The sequence below is a fragment of the Mus caroli genome, chromosome 9, assembly GCF_900094665.2.
Source record: "Mus caroli chromosome 9, CAROLI_EIJ_v1.1, whole genome shotgun sequence".
Classification (NCBI taxonomy): Eukaryota; Metazoa; Chordata; class Mammalia; order Rodentia; family Muridae; genus Mus; species Mus caroli.
Window position 1 is genome coordinate 43,432,670 of NC_034578.1, and position 12,472 is coordinate 43,445,141.

Here is a 12,472-nt window from a genome sequence, read left to right on the forward strand (position 1 = left end):
CAGTGACCCACTTCCTCTAGTCTTCACTTCCTAAAGGTTCTACAACCTTCCCAAACAGCAGCAACACCACAGGCTGCAGACCAAGTGCTCAAACCCTAGCCTATGTAGGACATTTCAAACTGTAGCGCCACTCCCCAGGACAGGTTGAATGCCATTTTCTAACCCTCTGGAACCCCAGGGAATCAGGAGCACTCCTTAGCCACAGATAAGCAAAGGCTTCACAGGGAAGAGGCTGTGTGAACTGGTGGGTAGCAAAAGGCAGGAATTTCAGTAGATTTGGAGGAGCTGAGAGGAGCTGTCCAGCAGCTACTAGGGCAGCTACTAGGAAGAAGACAGGGGAGAGAGCAAAGTGGTCTGGGGCGATCCCTGAGGTCTACCTGCAATGAGAACTGACCAGGAGAGTCAGAGAAGTTAGCTTGGGGGCTGATCAGCAATCAAAGTGGTCTCATCAAGCAGGGTGGGTGTGATAGGTAGAGTAACGGGAGAATCCCAATGGCGCCTCTAGCTTCACTCTTGTTCATTGCCATTTTAAGAAGCTTTGCAGCTCTGTGTCCACAGCCTTGCTGTCGTATCAACTTGGGTATAGCTGTCAAAGTGATGGTGGTTGCCCATGCTCTTTCTCAGGAGCGCCAAGATCACTCAAACCCATTGAAACCACAGACCGTTCAATGGCGCCATTCAAGGACCCAGTGGGGAACCATTTGACTTCGGAGAGCTCCAGACTGCTCCCTCAGAGCATCCAGTGCTTCAGTCTATGCTCTGTGCTGGCATCATTACACTCTCAACTTTTTCCCTATGAAAATCCCCGAGGCTTGACTATGCACACATGTGCATACCATCTATGTCTTTGCTTTTCCTTCTCCAGTCCCCCATCCTCTTTCTTACTGTAACAAAACATGATAGATGTACATCCTGGTTGAGTGCAAAGCCCCAGATAAACAAATCAAGCTGTGCCAAAAAAACAAAACAACAACAAACAAACAAACAAACAAAAAATGAGTGGAGAAAGGTTTGCTCCCTGTGGCAGATAAAGGAGTTATTTCCATGGCAATGCCTTCCTGGAACAAAGGGAGCCCAGGGATTTTATTTGGGGGACCTACTATGTTTATATAGGAAAGTACTTCAGGGGGCAAGTACATGTCTGAGCATGCTCAATTAAGGAGCACATTTCTGAGCATGTTCAGGTTAAGGTCATGGTACAAGAAAGAGAGGAGTTAGAATCGCTTTGAGGTGTGCCTGGTTCAAGGTCACCTAGCATCTGTTCCAAAGGTTAAAGTGGTAGCCAGGAAGACTGTTGGGAACGCTCAGTGTGTGGCATTAAGATGACAGACTAGGATGCTTCTGCATGCTGGCAAAGGATTCTGTAGGATATTGATGTGGATAGTTGTCACTAAGGGTACCAGCCTCACTTAGTTGCCAAGAAGCCACATCCAAATACTCTGTGTCCAAATCATAGACTATGGACAGTGGATTAAAATCTTGAAGTACCTGCATCTTCAGTATTGGCCGTTTCATGAATAAACTGCCTTTTTGCAAATTGCTTTCTGTAGTTGACATACTGTGGTTGACAAGACAGGTCCTGATCAGTAACTGTGCATGGAACTGATACTCCAAAGTATCATTGCTTCTGAATCAAAAGAAATAGGAAGACCTGAGGTACTGCCTCAAAGGGAAGAAAACCTCCTCTTGCCTTCCCAGGGAAGGTTTGTCATCCACTGAGGAGATGTCTTCCAAAAGAAATGCAATCAATGATCCCAGTTACACTCAAGTCTTAAATGGTTCTTCCACGGCCCCAGGCTTGTTCTTCGGCTTCTGGCCCTGGAGCCTCTGGGAGGTGAGACCTCAGGGGCAGGTTAGCTCACTAGGGCGGGTCTTTGAAGTTAAAGTCTGGCCCTTAGTTCTGGCCATTTTCAGTTTCTTGGTCCATCTTGATGTGAACAGATTCTGCCACCATGAGCTCCACCGTGCCTTCCACACTGTGGTGAACTGTGTGTTTGATGAGGTGTGCCAAGATGACCCCCTTCTCCTTCAGTTTCTTCTGTCAGATGTTCTGGCCACAGATACACAAAGGTAATGACCACGCCCTGTCTCTAGAGATCTTGTCACATGATCAGGAAAAAAAAAAGACAAAAGCATTTGCCAGTCAGAGTGGCCTTCACACCTGTTCTTCTTGTGGCAGCTCTGGGAAGTCACCTGGGAGACTTTGTTTTGCACAGCGGGTTTTGAATGAAGTTGAAAATTTACCCTTGGTCACCTTGCTTGTCATTTTGTCATCCCAGCCAGAACCCAAAGGAACTTTGCCTCAAGTCATTCTCTTCTCTTTAGGCTCAGTCACCTCTTGTGGAAATTCTCTACAAGCCTTTGGAAATTGTCTGATGACCCTCCCACCCCCTTATTTTAGCTTTAACCAATTAAACATTCTTTGGGTCCCCATACTTTATATGTGAAAATATATACATATACACATTAAATAAATGTATGCCTTTCCCCCCCATAATGTACTGATTTCATATCTATTATCAATTTACCCATCATCATCGGGCCAAGGGAAAATTTCCTCTTGTCCCTAAAGTCTCCCCTCAAAAAGTATGCATTCAGTCTGCCCCTAGAGGTGTTGTAGGTGTGGCTGCTGTGTCACATGTACGTCAGTAGGTGGCAGAGATGAGAGAGGCTGTGTCTATGCTCAGGGTTCTGGCCTATGGACTTTTGAATGACATTCCTGGAGAAAAGTAAGCCCGAGGTGACTAGACAGGAAGCTAGCCTGAGATAACCACCAGTCCAGTACCACACAGACCTGGGAGGGCAGGGAGGGTATGAAGGGAGGAGAGAGAGGTGTGACATTCACAAAGAACTAATAAAAAGTTTAAAAATATAAAAATACATATTTGGACTGGAGAGATGGCTCAGCGGTTAAGAGCGTTGACTGCTCTTCCAGAGGTCCTGAGTTCAATTCCCAGCAACCACATGGTGGCTCACAACCATCTATAGTGGGATCCAATGCCCTCTTCTGGTATGTGTCTGAAGACGGCTACAGTGTACTCATATAAATAAGATAATTAAAGATTTTAAAAAATACGTATTTGTTTGGATCCACAGGAACTGTGAATATATTACTTTTCGGGTACAAGTAAGCTGCAATGACTGAAGGGAACATATGATTTGAGATGAGGAGATAACCCTGAATTATTTAGGGGGGTCCTATGTAATCACAAAATTTTTCATAAGAATGAGACAAGAGGGTCAGGAGAGAGCAGAAGTCTGTTTGACAATGAATACAGAAATTGGAATGATGTGGTGCCAGCCAAGGAATGCTGGCAGGTTGTGGACATTTGAAGAAGTCAAGAATGAATTCTTCCTTGGAGCCTCCAGGAGGCTGTGCCGCTGACCCATGGGTTTGAGCTGTGTGAGGCTCCTCTGGGAATTTTGAGAACAAACTTGTGCTATTTGTTCTAAGCCACTTACTTAGTCAGGGGAAACAATTCCACTCATGTGGCATCCAATCTAGGACCAGATCATCTAAATGTTCTGTCATACTTCAGTCTGTCATTTTTTTTTAAAGCGGTCAAGGTGTCAAGTGTTAATCCTGGTCTCTGAGAACTTTATGGTGACTAGGAACTTATAGGGCAATGAGGTCTCAATACTTCAATCCTTCCTGCCCTTGCTCCAACTCCCTGGCCCTGCCTCCTCATTTTCCCCGAAGCTTAGTTGATTCACTTAGATCACTAGACCCTCCTGTAATGACTCAGAGAGCATCTCACAGGTGACAGATACCCGAAGCACCGTGTGGGAGGGGCCGAGAGCATGACTCTGTAGACTCTGTATAGAGCTGCTTGCCTAACATGTACAGGGCCCTGGGTTCAATGTCAGCACTCCAAACCCAGCCTTAAACCAGCACAGAGTGAGAGACTCTAACAGCCAGAGATTTTAAATAGCCATTGATTAGACACTAACATTTAAAAGCTAGTTATGCGGTCTAAGTACAAACAAACATGCTCATTTTAAGTACAGCACTTGTTGAGGGAGACAAGCAAATCTCTGAGAGATCCGCACGCAGTTCACCCAGTTTCAGAAGGTACACACAGCTTGTGTTAGAAGTCTGTCACTGTGGCAGACCCAGTAACACATGTCACTTCTGTAAACACACCTTCCTGACAGCTTTATTGATGTATACTGGCTATACAATAAGCCATGTGTACCAACACGTACCATTTGGGAAACTTTGACATATCTATCTTTAAGATTATCTCCATTGTTAAATAATAATAATAATAATAATAATAATAATAATAATAATAAAAATACCCATCACCCCTGAAAATTGCCTTCTGTGTTTTATAACTTGTCCTTCTCTCTGTTTCCTTGTGTCCCCTCTTGTCTGCCATCCTTACAGGCAACCACTGATGTGTTTCCTATGCTAGCATCCAAGTCAGGCAGCTCCACCTCCCTATAACTCCAGCCCTTGGGGAATCTAACACCTCTAGCCTCCCTGGCACTGACTCAGGCATGCCCATCCACCCTCAGACACATGGTTTAGAATGACAAAAATAAGTCTTAGAAATATGCATGCTTTAATTTCTCCTGGGAAAACACTCATGTAGACTCTACAGAAGCCACAGGTTGGATGGAGCATTTATGTTAGGGCCAGCTGGGTAAACTGGAACAGGAGTCCTTATGTTGAAGTCCCAGCCACAGAGATGGAACCAGACTGCTCATCTGAGTTTTGGAGAAATCAGAAAAGTGAGTGATAATAGCCAGTTTTTTATATAAGCTTGGTCAGGTGCTTCTCTCTGCTTACAGGCAATGAGGACCCCACACCTCACTCATGACTCCTCACCCACCCAACCCTGTGCTTTAGCTTTTGCAAAAGGATGGTGGTCACTTTGAAACAACCAAACAACCAGCTGCCTTTGCTGGTTCTGCATTCCTCAGTCTTCTCTTTAATGAAGACATCTCCTCTGTCCAGCTTATTAGAACCTCACTCTAGCCGATGGGACGAGATGTTGCCTGACTCAAGAATTGTAGAGAAGATCCATGGAGACCTTTAAATTCATCTTAATTTGTCTCTTGATGATCTGGCAGGTGACAAAGTGACCAGAAGGGCAGCACCGACGACAACCATGAAGCTCTGACTAAGAACGTAACAGGGGATTCTGACCTAAGACCTCTTGTCTCTTGACAGAGCTTCGAGGCTGGGAGGCAAGTTCCTCCTATCCTGACTCTGCTCGGTTGCATTGAGTGTCTGGTTATCTGGCTGTGGAATTCAGAGTCAGTTTGTCTTTTGAGAAGGCTCTTGACCATTGGGTTTGGAGTACCTGAGACACTACCAGGAAGCTACAGTTCTACAGGCAGCTCTGTTTGCATGAAGTAGCTGTAGCTGCACAGTGTGCGTTCCAGGCTTGGGAGGTCACAGAATTGGAAGACCACCCTCTTCATAGACATCTTCTTTGAGATCTTAGGTAAGAGAGGCCTCAGGTGTCTGACTTGGAAAACCATTCTTGAATAATCGGGAGTTTGGGGGAGGGGAGAGTGTCCTGAAAGCCAGAGACACAGTTTGATGGTGTCGTAGCACATAAGAGAGCTCTTGTATGCACACATTTGTTGCTCTCTGCCCTGGTAGGGGATGCAGCATAACCAAGTCCTTTAAACTCCTGTGACTCCGATGATGGACTGTAACCTGGTGAGCAAAGAGAAGCCTTTCCTCACTTAAGTTGCATTTGCAGGGTATTTCATCACTAACAGAGAAAGAAAGCAAGATGGGGGAAGGGGCAAAATGAGGATTGCAGAAGGACTCATGGGAGGTGAAAGCAGAAAGGAGACATGTGGGTGGATGGGTTGGGAGTGGAGACTCAACTAAACAAATTCTGCTTGAAAATATCATAACAGTGCCCAACACTTTAAAAAAAAATGGCCAGAGAGATATGTGGGTGGTGCCCCATCTGCAGTTAGTATACTGGAATTGCCAAGTCTTTCTTCTCACTCTTTTTTTTTTCTTCTTTTCTCTTTTGGTTTTTTGAGACATGGTTTCTCTGTGTAGCCCTGGTTTTCCTGGAACTCACTTTGTAGACCAGGCTGGCCTCGAACTCAGAAATCTGTCTGCCTCTGCCTCCCAAGTGCTCAGATTAAAGGCGTGCACCACCACCACCCAGCTCTTTTCACTCTTTGGAAATAACTTTGGGTTGCTACATGCATGGAGTCTTTCTGACCCCTCTTTGGAACCTATCAATTTTGACCTTGAATCACTTGTTAAATATACTTCCTATTTGGAACATGATAGAAACTTCCCCTTGTTTTGGTATCACTTATCTGTCTATCTGTCTGTCTCTTTCTATCATCTATTATTTATCTATCATCTATTTGTCATCTCTCTATTGATTATCTATCATTTATCTATTATCTATCAAACTATTATCTATTTATCTGTTAATCCATCATCTATCTATTTTCTATCATCTATCTACTATTTATCTACTATCTATCATCTATCTATTATCTATGTATTATCTATCTATCTGTCTGTCCATCTCTACCATCTATATCTATATCTATATCTATATCTATATCTATATCTATATCTATATCTATATCTATATCTATATCTATATCCATATCTATCTATCTATCTATCTATCTATCTATCTATCATCTATATATCTATCTACCCATCTATCTATTTAAATTTTCTCTCATAAACTGAATGTACCTAATATCTGAGGAGAAGGAAGAGTTTAATGCTGTCAAGAATACTTGCTGGACTTACCAGTAAGATAGTTGAAGAATTCTTTCATGCTTTTGCAGTGTTAGGCCTCTCTCCACCCCTGTGGTGGTGTGCCGCTCCAAGAGGTTTTAAAGGTAGTCCATAGTCATCAATTTACTTAGCTTCTGGATGCAGGATAAGACATCCTTGTTCCCTTTGTGGGTACTGTAGTAGCGCTCAGTTGACCAAATCCTTCTGCACCTCCTAATAACCCTATTCTCTGCCTCTCTGTCCATTTTCTTTTTTTGAGATGACTTTTTAAACATTACCACTTAAGGGGCTAGAGAGATGGCTCTGTGTTTAAGAGCACTGGCTGCTCTTCCTGAGTTTAATTCCCAGCAAACATATGGTGGCTGTCTTAGTTTGGGTTTTATTGCTGTGAAGAGACACCATGACCATGTCAACTCCTATAAAGGAAAACTTTTCATTGGGGCTGGCTTACAGTTTCAGAGGTTCAGTCCATTATCATCATGGCAGGAAGCATGGCAGGATGCAGGCAGACATGGTGCTGAGGAAGAAGCTGAGAGTTCTACATCTGGATCCAAAGACAGCCTGAAGAAGACTTGCCTCTGTACTGGGCAAAGCTTGAGCATATATGTAACATCTCAAAGCCCTGTCTCCACAATGACAAACTTCCTCTAACAAGGCCACACCTCATAATAGTGCCACTTCCCATGGGCCAAGCATATTCAAACCACCATAGTAGATCATATGCAATCTGAAGCCCTCTTCCAATTGCAAACATACATGCAGACAGATCATTCATACAGTAAATAAATAAATAAATAAATAAATAAATAAATAAATAAATAAAGTTATAATTTAAAAACTGAGCAAATAAACTGCCTTAAATATTCGCAAGAGCCAGCCAGGCAGGATGATGTGTGCCTTCTCTTCTCAGTACTCCAAAGGCAGAGGCAGGTGAATCTCTATACTTTGAGACCAGCCTGGTTTATATAGTGAGTTCCAGGCCAGCAAAAGATACATGACAAGATCTTGTCTGAAAACAAGCAAAACAAACAAACAAACAAAAATCCAAAAGATGAAAACCACATACCAGAAAGAAGCTTAATTCATACTGGCTTTGTTATAAATGAACATTTTTAGAACTGCTAGAAAAAAATCCTTTCCAGGTCACATGACTTGGACAAGTCCTTGGTAAATAAGACCACTTTAAAACTGTTCATTTAATGAAGCACAGTCTAAAGTTATCAATCAGAACAACAGCATTATCATTGTCATTGTCATCATCATTGTCATCATCATCATCATGAAAAACACACACATGCATCCCCCCCCCCACACACACACAGAGCATGTTAAAAGTCTGAGTCCTTGCTTTGGTGAAGGCTAACCCATAAACTGTAAAAACGGTTACAAGGAAAATAGCTTGAGAGGATGCCTAGTGCTGCCAAAGACCACAGAAAATTTTCTTAGTTAATTGTTAAAACATGGGCAAAAGTTCTCCATGTTTCTTTACAAACTAGATCATGGTGTTTTGCTCACTTACATTAACTAAAGGGTATTTATGAAATATGTATGTAGATCATGTTTAAGTAAAATAAATAATAATGAAACATTAATTGCTGAATTACATTTTAAGTAAATTTATATTTAAAGTAAATATAAATTAATTATATTTACCTTAGCATCATTTAAAACAGTTATTTATGTGTATGAGTGGTTTGACAACACCATGTAAATGCCTAGTTCCCTAGGAAGTCAGAGCTCCTGATAGTGGAGTCATGGTTGGTTATGAGCCACCCTGTAGGTGCTGGGGACAGAAGTCTACAAGAGTAGCAAGTGTTCCAAACCACTAAGTCTCCTGTTTTTGCCTTTTGCAGTTGAGGTCACTATAGAGGCCAGCCTGGTCTTGAACTTAAGATCCTTCTGCCTCAGTGCTCCCCAAGTGATAGGATTATAAGAATGCACTACCATGCCTGGCTGGCTACAGTCTTGTTCTTTGCTTTATATGGTAGAAGCTTGATCCCCAGTATGACAGTGTGTGATGGAGATTTAAAGAGTAAGACCTAGGCTGGGTGTGGTGGCACATGTTTGTAATCTCAACACTCAGAAGGCAGCAATGGGAGGATTGCTGTGAGTTTGAAGCTAGCCTGTCTCACATAGTGAGATCCTGTCTAAAAAAAAAACAGAAAAAGTCAAAGTAAGAAATAATTCAAGGAAATTAAATCATAGGCTACTGCCATTGGAAGGGCCTATGTGCTGCTCTTGAGGACAGAATTAGTTTTAGTAAGATCAAGTTGCTGTATTAAGAGTGGGGGGTGGCCCCTTTCCTCTCTCTGGCTTCCTGTGTTGCCTTCCACTCTCTTAGGAATTCCATCATCCACAACACTCACAGAGGCTGATCAGAAAAGTCTATCCAGGCTTGGACTTTCAGCCTCTGTAACTAGGAGCTAGATCAATCTCCTTTCTTCACAAAGTATAGAACCTCAGATATTTTGTTATAGCAAGACAGTTACTACGTTAAAGCAATTATTCTCAATGTAAAGTAATCAAGACTCAAGTAAAAAGAAAAGGTACAGGGCAAATATCCTAAATATCACAGTGTTGTAGAAGGTTCATGGAAGAATCTTATGAAAGGAATTTACATATGTCAAAAACATCTAAAATTAGAAGGGAATTATAAGTTATTTTAAAAATTGAGCATTAATATCAAAAGAACGCTAATACAAAATTAGACTGTTTTCTATGCTATGAAAATGGCAAGATTTTCATGGAGTATTGATTTGTTCTCAGAAGGAAATAGTGAAAGTATTTTGTCTTTTCAGTGGTAAGCCTAGGAAATGAAGATAATTGTTTCTGGTGCTTTCTGGTTTTATTATCTCTTTGATTACTTAAGAAAAACAAATCTTGTCACTGATAAGAGTTGGATCTGGGGGCTGGAGAGATGGCTCAGTGGTTAAGAGCACTAGTTGTTCTTCCAGAGGTCCTGAGTTCAATTACCAGCAGCCACATGGTGGCTCACAGCCATCTGTAATGGGATCCGATGCCCTCTTCTGGTGTGTCTGTAGACCGAAAGAAATTAAAAAAAAAAAAGAGAGAGAGTTGAGATCTGTCTGTAGCTATGTTACTTTTTCTGTCTGAAGTCTGTTGACCCTTTGATTTGGCTTCATAACACCCTGTGGTCCTATTAGAATTGTTTCAAACCACTAAGGAGAAATTCCCGGGGCTGGAGACATTTCTCAGTGGTTAAGGGGGCTTGCTGCTTTTTCAGAGGACCTGAGTTTGGTTTCTAGCACCCGTGTCAGCTGGCTCACAACTGCCTGAATCTCCAGCTCCAGGGGATCTGATGCCATACTCTGTCTTCTGTGGGTACCCACATACATCTAGTGCATGCACACACATGCGCACGCACACACTTAGAACAATGTCTTTAGAAACTTTTGATTAGTAAATTTTGTTTTGTCACAGTTTCATATATGTGTGTAATATTTTCTAGTCCCTCTCCCCACTTCTAATTCTATCACATTCCTACCAGACTTCATCCCCTACAAACTTCTTGCTCTATTTACTAGTGTTTGGTTTTATTTAGTGTCCCTAACATTTAACCAGGACCATTCTTGGTCTTGAGCTTGGAATGAATCACTAGAGCCTGGTGGGCCCACCACTGGGCATATAAGTGGACACCATGCCCTCACCTCTCTGAACCTGTTGGCTGCCACTAGATCTGTAGTATGTGGTAGGGCTTTATAAGTATAACTATTCTCTTTCTTTTCTTTATTTTGTTTATATGAGTATGCATGTGTGTGTGTGTGTGTGTGTGTGTGTGTGTAAGTATATCCCATATGCATATGCCTGTGCCCAGAAGTGGATGTCATATTCTTCTAGATGGAGTTGCTTATAGGATACTCTCTTGATACTTAGGTGTCAGTAAGTCAGTTTTGGATTAAATTATTTAAACAATGGTCCTTATGATTGCTCAACAAGCTCAGTTAAACACTGAGCCATATCTCCAGTGTATATTAGGGATGGAACCCGTGGCCTTGGGTGTACTGATGAAGTATTTATCTATTGAGCTACATCTCCACCTACTTATTGGTTTTAAGATTTTAAAGTATTAGTATTATTATACACCTGTGATGATTTGAATAAAAATGACCCCTATAGGTTCTAAGAAATTACACTATTAGGACATGTGGCCTTGCTGGGGTAGGTATGGCCTTGTTGGAGGAAGTGTATCACTGTGTGGGAAGGCTCTGAGGTCACATATACTCAAGTTATGCCTGGCGTGGCTTACAATCACTTTTCCTGCCTGCGGATCAAGATGCAGAACTTTCAGATTCTTCTCCAGCACCATATCTGCCTGCATACCACCATGACAATAATGGAGTAAACCTCTGAAACTGTAAGCCAGCCCAATTAAGTGTTTTCCTTTATAAGGGTTGCTGTGGTCGTGGTGTCTCCTCACAGCAACAGAGACCTTAACTAAGAAAAAAAGTTGTTACCAGGAGTGGGGTATTCCTGTGATAGGCCTGACTGTGTTTTCATTTGGAGAATTTTGGACTTTGGATTAGAAAAGCAGCTGAATGCTTTAGATGGGACTTAATGAGATGTCCTGCTAGGAACAAAGACAGTGGTGCTGAGGGTGATTTGAACTCTGGAGACCTGGCTCAAGATGAGAAGAATTTTCGTGTGTGGCCTAAAGACTGTTCTAGAATATTTAGAGGCCTAGACAATTTGGTGAAGAATTCGATTGCTTTCTGCCCTTGTTCGAAAAGGCTGCCTGAGACTAAATTGAAGAGTTTTGGATTAATTCCATTGGCAGAGGAAATCTCAAAACAGCCTAGTATTGACTCTTTTGTGTGGTTAGTTATTAGTGTTCATGCTTATGAACAGCTATAATGAAAAGGAGAAATATACTATTTGAGGAGAAAAGGGGCACTCCTCTGTTCAAGGAGATAAAAAGATTAAAGAAAGCCAGGTGTTAAATAAAATAAAGGGAGTGGTGAACTCAGGGCAAGACCCCACCCAGATAAGCTTCAGACTTCAGAAAAGGAATTAAATAAAAATTTAAGGCCAATTGCGGCTGTTCACACCTTTAATCCCAGCACTCAGTAGGCAGAGGCTGACAGATCTCTAAGTTTGATTCCAGCTTGGTCTACAGAGCAAGTTCCAGGACATCAAAGCTTAGAAAGTAAGAAAACCATCACAACCAGACACTGGTGAAGATGTAATTGAACAAAGGCCCGTGTTCCAGCCCCAGCAAGCAGCAGAACTTGGCAGCTTTGGCCACACAGTTCAGGCTTTAGAGTCAGGCATAGAAGAAAGGGACTATGGCATAGCCCTCCTTGACTAAGGTAATCCACTGAGGCCAAGCATATGTCAGAGGTGGCCCTGTCTGGAGGCCTAGAGAGCCCATTGTGTGAAGTTGTGAAGGTGAAAACTGGATTTATCCTGGAGACCCCAAGATGGGAGAGATGCCAGAGTCCTTGGTTACATGCTGAGGAAGGCTGCTACCAGGGAGGGGAATCAGCTCAAGAGACAGGAGTGAGTTGCAGTTAACAAAGCTGAAAGGAGTTGGAGATCTGAAGAGCATTTTGACAAAGGCTATGGAGATGTAGAGTTTGGAGTTGGCCCGGTGGGTTTTTAGTCTTGCATGGTCCAGTGTTTCCCCACTGTGCTTCCTTTCCTCCATTTTGGAACAGAAGTGTATATTTTGTGCCATTATATATTGGAAATATGTGACGTGCTTTTTAA

At 42.4% G+C, this 12,472-nt stretch overlaps 1 non-coding gene across 1 annotated transcript; it reads left to right on the forward strand.

Annotated features, from left to right (window-relative positions):
• Window positions 1–2,598: 2,598 nt before the first annotated feature.
• Window positions 2,599–2,726, forward strand: LOC115032047. Its single transcript, XR_003837694.1, has one exon. It is a non-coding gene; the product is annotated as a small nucleolar RNA SNORA17 (small nucleolar RNA).
• Window positions 2,727–12,472: the final 9,746 nt, after the last annotated feature.